The sequence below is a fragment of the Pteropus medius genome, unplaced genomic scaffold, assembly GCF_902729225.1.
Source record: "Pteropus medius unplaced genomic scaffold, Ma_sr-lr_union100, whole genome shotgun sequence".
Taxonomy (NCBI): domain Eukaryota; kingdom Metazoa; phylum Chordata; class Mammalia; order Chiroptera; family Pteropodidae; genus Pteropus; species Pteropus medius.
Genome location: NW_024349797.1, coordinates 20,606,894 through 20,619,192, shown reverse-complemented (window position 1 = coordinate 20,619,192; position 12,299 = coordinate 20,606,894). Strand labels below are relative to the sequence as shown.

The 12,299-nt window shown below is 55.4% G+C and overlaps 1 protein-coding gene across 4 annotated transcripts in view; it reads left to right on the top strand.

The window, feature by feature from the left end:
- BCL11B (BCL11 transcription factor B) overlaps nucleotides 1-12,299 on the top strand; it is an 89,939-nt gene that overhangs the window by 15,623 nt on the left and 62,017 nt on the right. The window lies entirely within an intron of this gene.

The following is a 12,299-nucleotide window of genomic DNA, read 5'->3' as shown; positions in this document are numbered from 1 at the left end:
AGAGGCCCCTTCTGACACCGCCTGTCCCCATGGTCTGGGGAAGGGCTCGGGAGCACTGGCTGGAGCACTGTGCCCTTGGGGGAGGTGTAAATGCTTACATTTCACAAGTCGCGGGCAGCTTCTGCCAGCTGAGACCTGGGCCCCTCTTTATATGCCTGCTGAAAGGCTTTCTGCTTTTGCCGAAAACCCATACGAATCTTCATTTCATGTTGAAGGTATTTTCCTCCGAGAGGCTGCAGATCATCGAGGGTGGGTTTGTTTGAGAAAGCGACTAAATGTGATTTCAGAAAAGGCGAAATTAATCTCCAAGGCGCTTTGTCTCGGCCCCGGCCCCGGCCCCCAGCCCCGTCCCCTCTTTTTGGGGTTGTAAATACCGCAGCAGCCCACAGTATTTTTATTTTATGTGCGACGAAAGATATTCTTGGCCTTTTCTGTTCGGCAACAGGACGAACGGATTTCTCCATTCTTGAGGAAATATGTAAAATAATCCCTTAGAAGTCTAGAGAGATATGTTTGTTCAAAGCGTTTAAAATGGTATTTTAAGCAGAGGCGCACGGCAGTCCCCACGCCGTGTTGGGGGGAGACCCCCGCCCCGTGTGACAGCGCGTCGTGCCCCCCCGCCCACTTTTCCCTTCCTACTTTGGCACCAACTTTTTTTTTGTTATATTTAATAAAAGGAAAGATTAAAGAATAAAACTTCAGTGGCTCAAATGTATAAAGTAATTTAATACGGTGGGAGCATTAATTATTTTAGCTTAATTGAATTCCGAGGACTGCAGTGGTTGCATTTTCCCGGACAAGCCCTGTTTATTATTTCTCTGTGTAGATGAACAGTAAAGGAAACACAGATAACTTTCAGTTATTTATTGTAAAATAAATGTGTCAATTCATGTGTAAAGCAAGCTGCTCCAAGATAATTGAGTCTTTATATTTTAAGAGGGGCACGCGGACTGGCAGGCGCCTTTCCGGTCAGGCTTCTGGGACTTTGCACAGCTGCGCCCGTGCCGCTGGCACCCCGGGGCCTCGCCCGGGCCTCCTCGCTCGCTGCTGTGGCCGGAAGGGGCAGCTGTAGCCCTTCCGTGCCCCACCGTTGTCCCCGGGGCCGGTGGCTGTTGATTCTTGGGACTTCGCCTCCGGCTCGGCTGTCCGAGGCGACGAGCCCACGGTGGCCGTGAGGGTCACACCTTTCCTGCACCCTCGCTGCCAGGTGCTCAGGAAATGGGTGGGCTGTAAATGAGCGGGGGGCCCTTCCGCCCTCAAGGGCATCCCTGGCGTGAGAACCGAGTTGGAATTCTGTCAGAAATCACACACAGCGGGGTTGGACCCCGGGTCGGCCCTTCCTTGGGGAACAGTAATTCTGGACATGGGTAAGAAAGGAGTTACTATTTCTTTTTTTTTTTTTTAATGATAAAGAAAGAAAGAAGTAGGAGAGTAAGGAGGAAATTTGCTAAGCTTTGTCTCCTGAAGGGCATCCCCTCATTCATGCGTTCATTCATTCATTCACTGAGCATCGTTCGTTCGTTCGTTCATTCATTCATTCACTGAGCATCTGCCGCCTTTTGTCTGCGCGGGCAGGCGCGTGGTGGGAGGGCGGCTGTCAGGGCTGCTGCTCTGTCCCACGTGGGGAGCTTGGCCAGACCGTGGGCAGGGAGCGTCCCTGCCCTAGACCTGTGTGGTCTCAGACCCGGGCCCTGCACCCTGAGTGTCCGCTGTGAGTGGAGGAGGTCTGGTGCTTGCGTCCCATGTGGGGACAGAGTCGGGGAGCTGGTCAGAGGTGAGGGCCTTGGCCTGGAGGTGCGGGTTGGGGGCAGGCATCTGCCTCTGACATCTGTCCGCCTCATAAGGGTTCCGTTTGTTTCTTAAGATCACCTCCTGTGGCCTCTCCCTGCGCTCTGAGGGAGCTCGGGGCCCACCCAAGGGGAGATGGGAGCGGCAGACCCTGGGAGGGGACACGAGGCAGGTTCCAGGGTTTGCAAAGAACAGGAGTCTCTGAGCTGTTATCTGGGATGGCCGTCCTGAGGAGGAGTGAGCGGAAGGGGGCTTAGGGGTGTCCGAGGTTTGTGGGCGGCATGGAGGGGGCCGCGTACCTCTGTGTGCAGGCCCAGGCCTGTGCCACCCTGCTGCCTGCCAGCCAGCCTCGGGCAGCGGGACTTGACCTTCTGAACTGCAGCTTCTTCATCTGTGAACACACCTAGCAGTAGCTGACGTGTCAGCGGTGTGTGTCCGCTGCACGTTATGCGAGCTACGAACTCGAGGGCCCTCCCCCCGCCCTCCGCCTCCTCTCACTACTGCCTCCCGGCCCATGGTTTCTGGAGCTTTGGATTGAGTCTCTGGATTGCAGGTCCTGCACTGGGCTCCGAGAATCCCGCCCTCAGAAAAGACGCCAGGATGACCCGTCGCTGTCGTGGGTGTCCCCACCCTGCCGGCCCCACCTTCGGTCACGTTGCTGTTGTATGATGAAGCTCCGATGGTGTGTCACCCTGGCTAGGGGTCTCAGGGGCGGCAGGGGTGGAATTCTAGTGGCCACCCAGGCCAATCGCGTCACCTTCCTGGGCCTCGGTTTCCACGTCTGTACCTGCTTTTTGACACTGCGTTGAGTTAAAGCACCTGCATGGCACAGGGTCCAGCTGCAGGCAGACGACGGAAAAGTGGTGGCTTCTAAAGAGCCACGCTCAGGAGCTGGAGGACCCCACTGGGCAGAGCGAGGCGCTTGCTTTTCTCGGCGAAAATCTTGAAAACTTACTTTGGATCTCTCTCTGAGCCAATTCCTCCAGATTCTTCCTTAGAATTCCCGTTTTACAGCCACTGGGGCGGGGAGGGGAGGCCTTTGATCACAGGTGATTCGTGCTTGCGTGAATCACCAAAGGAAGCTGTGACGGGAGGGATGAGCCACCAGCTGTCCGTCATAGGTTTGCCTTTTGCCTTTTCTTCCTCCTCCCTCCAAACCCCAAATGTCAGATTTCTGGAGCAATGCAGGAGACAGGCAGTGGGTGACAGGAGGTGGCAAGTCCCCCCTGGGCTGGAGGGGCAGGCAGTTCCCTGCTGCGATGGCCTTGCCTGGTCTACAAGTCTACCCCCACTGCATCCCCCCTGAACCCCGAAGGCCACGGGCGCATCCGGGGTGGGGGGCGGTTCCCGTCACAGGCAGGGCATAGATGGGGGTTTGGTTTGCGGTCCCAGTGACCCGTTGCAAGACAAAATGCATTGGAGAAAAATGGGCCTCTGATCAGCCGAAGGATTTACATGCTGCTCTGAGAATGTTCGTTTCAGACTTTAAAAAATAAATAAAATAGATGTGAAAAAAAGAATATTAGCTTTGGCAGTGGGAGAAACTAAATAACTTGCTTGTGCTGGAAACTGCAGATAAACCACTTGCAGGTTGTCTTAAAAAACTTGCATTTGATATATTTAGAGTTGTTATTTTCCCTCCAAATTAAGATTGGTTAAATCCATGTGTGTCGTGGCATGGATTATCTTTTTTTATTTTTTTTATTATTAAACCGTGACAGCTAATTATTAATTCTCTCTGCACCAAGGAGGAGTGGAGCGTTCTGTCTGAGTGACGTGGGCCTGAGCTCAGGCTGGGGTGCTGGGCACTGCGGGGCTGACCGCAGGGCTTGGGTAGGGCTGGTGGGTCATGGGGACGAGGGAGCCTACCTGGTAACCCACACTGTGCTAAGTGCTTTTCTTGGTTTATCTCATCTGGAAATAGCAACTTTGAAATAGATACCTCTAACCCCACTTTGAAACAGGTATTTCTAACCTTATTTTAAACTGGGGTTCAGAGAAGTGAAGGGACTTGCCCAAGGTCACACAGCAATAAGGAGTCGGACCTGGGTCTGCCTGGCTTCCTAGGACAACACAGGGTATGGAGGCTTTTAGGGATTGGTCAGCCAAGCCGCTGGAGGCAGGGACCACCTCTAGACCCCGTCCGAGGTGGTCCTTGAAGCCGGTCCCAGGTGTGACCCTTGCCGATACAGCCAGGAGCCCTCGGGCCCCCAGAGACCTTGCAGTCTGGTGGGTGGCAGGAAGGAGAACAAGAAATTGAGAATTCAGACGGACCTGGGCTGGAATTTCGGTTTTGCCAGTGACTCGTATGACCTTCTGCTCCCCGAGTCTTGGTTCTTGGAAATGGAGATCCTCTTCGTTATCTTTGAGGCCCGTTCCAAGGTTCGATTGAGACAATGTGTACACATACTAGTTCCCCGTGGATTGTCAGCTGTCGTTAACCACGGTCACCAGCACGATGCGAAGGGGTGTTCCGGCCTTCTGGCCCGGCCGGAAGGATGTCGTCACCAATCCTCCCATCCTTACCTATTGAAGGACTTGTCTGAGCCTGTGTCACTGGTTCCTGGCAGGGCTGAGTCCAGGCCCCAATTATCTTGAGTCAGGACAGGTGATCGTTCATCGCAGCAGGCTGCCCAGCCCTGTGGCTTCAGACAAACCATTTCCCCTTGCAGAGCCCTGGTTTCCTCCCCTGTAGATGGGGGTGAGGAATTCCTGTCCCACTGGCCTCCCTCCCGAAGGCCCTGTGTGACCAGAGAGTCGCCGCACGTGGCGGTAACACTGAGTTGTCGCCGAAAGCTTTATCGAATGAAAACGAAGACAAAAATACTGGTCAGCTGAAGGGTCATTGTTTCTTTTTCTTTTTTAGGTCTGGGGCCTCATGGTCTGTGACTTGTGTGGGTGGCTCCTTACCTCCAGGTCAGGAAAGAGGGAAGGTCATGAGGGAAGAGAGTGAGAGAGACACCTGGACCCTGCCCGGAGTCCAGCTCACTTACTATTATTCTTATTAGGGTTTTTATTTGACAGTAAATAGTTAGCAGTTGACTTAAGTTTTTTTTATTAGGCATTTGACAGCTTTTTTTTTTTTTTTTTTTGCTAATTTTCATGCCTGACTCATGCATCGCCACCAGTGGCAGAATCTGTTAGGTGTGGACTCCATGTCAGCAAGCCCTGTAGATAAGGCGGCCCGGTCGTCACCACTGTGCCCCCTGGGTCGTCTTTCCAGTGAGGAAACAGAGAGATCGAGTTTTTCGTATTTGGGTTTTTGATTTAACACATACTCATGAGAGCTTATTACGTGCCAGTCACTGTTCGAAGGACTTCACAAACCGGAACCCATGTGATCGTGCCGACACCCCCGAGGTAGGCGGTAGCATCAACCCACTTTTCAGAAGAGGGAACCGAAGCACAGAGACGTTAAGTCACTTGCCCAAGGTCACACGGCCGGCGCACAGGGGCCCAGGGTGTCGACTCCGCAGTCAGTCGCCTGGTTCTCTGCGGTGAGGCGATGCTGCCCGTGGTCATGTTACATGCTACGTTCCCAGCCTCTGTCCCCGCCCCACGAAGGCGGAAGATCACATATTACTTTCCTTTCTAGATGAGGAAACAGTCATGGGGAGGTCAAGCACCTGGCACCATCACCCTGGGAGTCAGCCGAACGGTCATTCCTAGAACTGGGCTCCCGACGCCCGGCCAGTGACGCTCACAGGTGGCACTGGTTCTTTACCGGGTCGTCTCCAGGGAACAGACCCGTGTGGGGATGGTGTGCTCCTTTAACTGTGGCTGCCACAGGCGCCTTCTGCTGCCAGCCAGGCAGAGAGTGTTTTCCAGGCTGAGGGTGAAGCATTGTGATGGGACTTGGGGACCAGGACAGGGGGCCTCCGCCGGTCCCCACGCGCCTGTGGGTTTCGTGTCGCCTGCCATCTGTGCAAAGCCCATTGGGTTAGGAGCCGACTCCCGCTCAAGTGGGCGTCGTGGGTGCCCGGTGCGGAGGGGCAGGCACGGGAGACTCTGGCCCAGGACCGGGGGTGGCTGACATGCTGTGTGACCTTGAGCAGACCTCCCCCTCTCTGGGCCTGAGCTCCCTGAGCTGAAGTGTGAGGAGGTGCTACCAGTGGTTTCCCACAGCTACGAGGGCCCGGCAGAGGGGTGGGGAGGCTCAGGTCCCAGCTTCCCGCCCAAAGCCCCTCCCTTCCCACCCAGCAGCCTCCACCAACTGCCCTTGTTTGACAGGTCGTGCTTGAGAAGTTAAGTGTTCTTGGAAGAAATGAAAACTATTAGACTAAAGGATCAACAGGGTCCCTTCCTGCTCCAGGCTGTGGAGATTCTTCTGGAAGGATTTGGTGCACTGACTGCAAAGGTGGTGGCATCTGGGGGAATGCCTCGTGTGTCCAGGCATTTTCCAGGCACCGTCCCTAATGCTGTAGATGTGGTTCGGTCTTTTACGCTCCTGTTAGGAGGACCCCTCCCCCAAATTGTATAAACTCCAGGCCCCACGAAATCTGGACCCGCCCGGGCCCAGGCACTGCTAGGTGGCGGCCCGCGACCTAACGGGGTGCAAGTATCTGCCTTCCCTGATGGAGGCCGGGGAGGAACTCCGGATGGCGGGTGTGATCAGAACCTGGAGGCCCCCCAGCTGGCCCCACGGGCTGGAGACCTCTCTGGAGAGGGCGAGGCCTCTAGGCTCCATGTTATTTTTTTAGGCCCTCCTACTGGTCTTCAGGTGTTGGTGTGGAAGGGGGCGTGGCTCAGGAAGGAGGAGTGTGTGCTGAGAAAGGGGGGGAAGCGGAGTGTGAGAGAGCCTGGGACTGGGATTGAAGCTGGGGTGGGACCCCTGATGAGAACAGGTCACAGGCTGCCTGCTGCTGCTCAGACATGGAGATTTGGGACGTGGGCTCCTCTCTGTGGAAAAAGTAGCAACAAAATAGCCTTTGGCTGGAGGTGAGAAGTCCAGAAACCCCAACCCCCCACCTCGCCCCCGACACCTGGTGTGCACAGAAGCAGCTATCGTGATGGACTGTCAGGAGCAGGGTGGGCCGCCTAGTCCACTACAGCCAGCTGGTTCTCTAAGCTCAGAAAATGTTCGATCAGGGCTGTGGACCCCCTGGGGCTGAGTCCCTGGGCAGCTGCCAGGGCCTTCAGGTTATGGGTGTGGACATAGCCTTAGAGACAGGTAGGTAAAACCAGGCTCAAAGGTACAAACAGGTGTGTGGGTCAGTGCCCACCCAGGATGAACCCACAATGCGCAGAGCACCTCGGCCCGACAGCCTTAGTGCCTGGACTGTGATGGAGCACGGGTGAGGCCAGCTGTCCAGCCCGGCGGGGTCCAGAAAACACAATGCCGCTCTCCTGACTTCAGGTAGCAAAGGGATCCCTTGAGAGCAGCGGAGAAAGCACTGGCTTTGTTCCAAAGGCGTTTTCCCGGCAGAGCCCGGCATCTGGAGAGTGTACCGCCCAAATGGGGTTCTAGAGGTCCTCCCGTGGGGCTGGGGGAGGGAGACTGCCTGTCCTGGGCTCCGTGTGATGGCTACCATCTAGGTTCTCCCTCTCCCTTAAGGAGAAACGGGGCTAACCTTTGGTGACCCCTTCCTATCCCAGCAACTGGCTGGATCAGCTGAGGTTAGCAGACCCCACAAAGCTAAGTTCTCCAAGGCAGTGGAGCGGATTCTTTCCCTCTCCCACCGAGAGTTTAAAGCCAGCCAATTAAGAAACCTAAACAGTGTGGTCTTCTTCCTGCATCGTTGACATCATGGGCTTGTAAAACTTTCCCTGCGAAGGAGGCGACTGTATTCGCTGGGAAAAAGAAGTCTGTAATTTTCCTGACCTGGTCTTTGCTTTGGAGAAAAGGGGGAAGAGAGGGGACTCATTTCCAGAAACAAATTGGCCCGACAGCAAGCAGGGCCCATCCAGTATCGGGTCCCTGCCATCTGGGAGTGGCGGTCGAGACACTGAAAACCATGTGCTGTGAGAACGCGAGACTCCGAGGCTGCCCAGCGCTTTGGTGCCGGGGTCCTTAGAGCGTTCTAAGACTTTGGGGGTGGGGAGTGGGGAGATGGACGTCGAAATCCTTCCAACGCTGAGACTGAACCTCTTCTGCTCTCACGAAACCAGGCGCCACCTGCTTCACCACAAAAGCAATTTCCCATGTGCCCCGACGGTTGCGACTTGCAAGACTCGCCTTGCCCCTTTCCGGACCTCCGGAGACCCCTCCCCCCTGCCAGGGGGCCTCTTCCCCGCCCCCCTCCCGTGCCCACCTCCTGCAAATCGTCCCCTCCCCTGCGGGATGGGACTGGGACAGTGCTCCTTCCGCTAAGCTGGCAGGGGGGTGGGGTGCCACGGGGACTTCAGACCCCGCCCCCTAAGGGGCTCCAAGGTTGGGGTCCATCAGTTGACCTTCACTGCCAAGTCCAGGCACACAATGGCTTTTTCCGAGGCGGGATGAACAGAGCTCAGGTGCGGGAGTGCGGGGGGTGGGGGCCTGCAACCTCGGGGACCTCGCACGCGAAACCGGTGGACACTGGCAACTTCGTGATCGCTCCCGGGGCCTCTCCCGCGGTCCGTGCCCCTCTCCGGCCGGCCTGGGCCCCCTGGGGGTTCCGAGCCGCCGCTCCGGGGCCTTCGCGCGCGCAGGCCTCGCTGACTCGCCGGCGGCCTGCGGCCTCTCCAGCCTGCGCCCCGGGCGCGCGGCTCTGCCACCATCAGCCACCGCCTTCTTGCTTTCCCGGCCCGGCCCGCCGCGCACATTGATTGTGTCTTCCTGGGGCGGGAGGGCCGAGGGGGCTCCAGGCCCATGCATAATTCGGGGGCTTAATGGGCCAGCTGCCCGAGCGGGGCGGCGAGGGGCGGGCGGAGGCGCAGCTGACCCTGCCCGCGTCTGGCCTCGCTGGAAGGCGCGCTTTCTTCCTCCTGTGACAGCTCCCCTCCCCCTCTCGGCCCAGGTCCGAGGAAGGGGGGGGGCGGGGTGTTGCGAGTCGTAGGGTTGGCCGAGGGGAGGGGGCTTCCTTCGTGCGTCCGTGCAACTTTTGCTTAGGGAGGCGGGAGGTGTGCAGTGAATCGGAGCTGCCCCAGGACCTGGCTCCCGAGGGAGGGTCGTGGGGGGCAGTTGGAATGCAGTTTTCCTGGGAGCACCCTGCTGCCCTGCAGTCTTCCCCACCCCCCAGCCTCCCTCCGCCCCGCCCCCGGCGGCCCCTGTTGGCCCCCCGCCTCGCTGCGGCCCGCGGAGCTCGCCCCTGGCCCGGGGCCAGCCCCCTTCCCCAGCAGCGGGCGGAGATGGATGGAGGCGGAGACCCAAGGTCAAGGGCGGGGAGCCCGCCGTCCTGGGGCCCCTTTGTGCGCGAGGGGCCGCCCCTCCTCCACTCGCTGCCCCCTCCCCGGCCCCCCGGGCGCGCGCCTGGTCTAGTGACCTTCCCAGGCTTGGAAAATTGCCTTTCAGGACCCTGGAAAATCCTGCCTGGGCCCCCCCTCCCCGAAACGGTCGCGCGGAGGGGTGGGCATCCTTGCCGGTGTGGCGGTCCTGGGTCCTGGGGGCGCCGGAGGAATCCCCTCTCAGCCCGCCGCCAGAGCACTGAAGGGTCGCGCCGCCCTCCCCAGCCCACGCCGGCCCGACAGACACCCGCAGTGCCCTGGACCCAGGTGAGGCCCGATTGGCAGGAGCCTCAGAGTTCCCTCGTGCGTTTTTTGTGTCTGTCCAGGGCAAACAGTCCTGTCCAGAATGGGTTTTCTTTGGAGTCCTCTCCCCCATTCCGACCAGCAGGAGAGGGAGCCTGCTTTTCTAGAAAGGAATTCCTGGGGCTGAGGTTTTAAAACGCTCAAGAACACAAGTGTCTTCCCAGTTGTGTGGGACTGGAACCGTGCACTCGGGCAGGACACAGAGCCTCGTGGAATTACAGGAATGATCGGCGGTCCTTCCCCCAGCCCGACTTTTACAGAACCCCCTTGCAAGAGAATTTGTATGCAAACGGTCACCTTGCTAAGAGTCTCTATTTTTGCTTCTTAAAAATTGGCCTCCAATTGTTTAAAGCACTCCAGCAGGCCCTTAAAGCCCCAGACAAGCAGTGATTGGCCGCCCGATGTATTTACCACAAAGCTCTGAAGGAAATGTTCAAACATTTCCCCAAAGCTGTTACTCCGAAAATAAAAATGTATGCTGTTTGGCTATAGAAGATTAAAAGTGTACCTTCCCTGCGACAGCTTTTCTAGTCTAGAATTAGAACTGTGTCTATTTTCCATTATTCAGAAATTTGCTATAACAAGAGTCAAGGTAATTAAAAAAATGTGTACATACATACATGCATACATACATACATACATATGATTTGGCCTGACCCAAATCATAACAGTATACTGTGTTTTCTGTGCTTTCGAAGGCTAGGCTAACTCCATGGCATTTTGAGTAAGAGCTGATCTTAAAAAAAAAAAAAAAAAAAAATCTCTGATTTTGTCAACCCGAACTATGAGCAGCTAGCTTTTGTGTTGGAGGAATCTGAACGTATTTGTCCATTTACTTTTACTTTTTGAAAGGCCTGTGGACAAGGTAACCAATTCAACACTTGGGAACTCAAAGCTGCTGGCAGCCCTGGACCGGAGGGTTTTCCTATCTGCCTGAACTTGCTGGGCGATTCCTCAGACGTCCATTTAGAATAGCTCTAACAAGATAGAATCTGCCTTTGAATATCTGTAAATATGGGGAAAGATTACAGTCCAGCACTCATAATGGACCAAGACTGAAAAAGCAGATTCCCGTGTTTGATTAATATTTATGTTACCGGATTCCTTTATAAAAAGAAAGACGAAATGCTAGTTATGTGCGTCTGTGTTCGCGGGGCCGGGCCCTAGGTCTCTGCAGTTCTTTAGAAGGATGTACATTTTAGGATTTTCGGAGACAAGGTGTGAAGGGGGTAATTATTCATGTTCTGCCTGAAAGACAGGTAACTGTGTGGTTGGCTGACTTAATGGCTATTACACGGAGGAGGAGCCAAGTTCTCTCTGTTTTCTTTATTCTGACGATTCAACGGTGATATTAATTACCTGTAGTTTTTTTCCTCTAGTTTTTAGGTTAAGACAGGGCAGAGTGGTGGAAGGTTCTCATTCAGAGTCCTCTTTAAGAGACTGCAGTCTCCCCCCACCCCAAATTATATTCCTTCGGAGACACACACCTCTGTGTCCACGTGGCAGGGTGGGCTGCCTCGCCGCGTGTTGTTCTGAGCCCTGCCGAGCCTGCAGGGCACAGGTGACTTGCCTCGCTTTGTTCAGGAGCTGTGTGTGGGAGATTTGCTTGGGATGGGGGGATTTTGTCAGCTGGATCACGTTGAAATAAGTATCAGTGGAATGGGCCGTCAGAGGGCTCCCAGGAAGTCTCCTACGGAGGTGCAGTTAAACATCCTCGATTTCATTAGATGTTCTTATAGGATTTTCTAGACGTGTGGCCTCCCAGAGCAGCACCTGAGCCCTGGTTAGACTTTCGACCCATATTTGTTGTTGCTGGAGCACGAGGGGCTGCCTCAGTGTTGAAGCACCGGACTCGAGATGTGGGTATGCACTGCGCAGCCTCAGACGTGTTTGCTCCTAACCGGCCAGGCCAAACCAGTTCATCTCTTAGTTTCTTCAGCTATCCAATGGGGATGTCCACTTGTTTACACTCCTGCTGCCTTTCCAGATAGGAAAACAAACCCTTCCCCAGGACCAAAGTGGTTGCTGATTTCAAAGATATCATAAAAGAGTAGACTGCCATTGTCAAGTCCTCGGGGGCAGGGTGACTACTTTGCCAAAGGGCAAAGCATCCCATAGCCGCTCTCGTAGTGTGTCGTGTTCCATGCAAGGGGGAAAATTAGGGGATTTAGTGGGGAGTACAAAGGGAGGAAGGACATGAATTTTCAATTTAGTAACCTAATACCAATAAGGAATGCTTCTCTCCCATTCCCATTCATTTTAGGGGACTATCCCCCCTACCGCCAGCTCCTTGTTTGGGGACTGTCATGTGATTCAGAACCCTAATACAGAGTAGGTTTGCTGTTGCCCTTGCTCTGAATACACCAGAAAAGGTATCTTTCCTGATCTTGGGTGTCTGGCTCCAGAAAGAGACCGGAGCAAGGCAGTGCAGACTCGGGCTGGGGAGGAGTGCATACAGCAGGCAGCCTTTAAGTGTGCAGTCTTGCCAGGAGCAGGTGAGGAAGGGGCTCCGTGCAGACCGGTGAGGAAATTCTCGTTTCGCTTTGGCCGCCGCCTCGCGAAGCTAACACGAAATTGGCGTTTATGCCCACAGAGCGCACAGCTGGCTGCTCTGAAATGGCACCTTCGCTGGGGGTATAGGAGGCCCCCAGCATCCCGCTGGGGCTCCATGTTACTTTTCTGTCGTTGTTTTTCTTTCGAAGAGGCTTGGGTTCTTTTTTTTCCAGCAAATGCTGAGTGACCTGAATTAGGCTTTTAATAGGCATCACCTCTGGCAGGGCCCAAAACCTGTGGTTTAGTCTTGCAGTACTTAGAAAATGCGGATGCTCGCTCTGTGTATTTTGGTT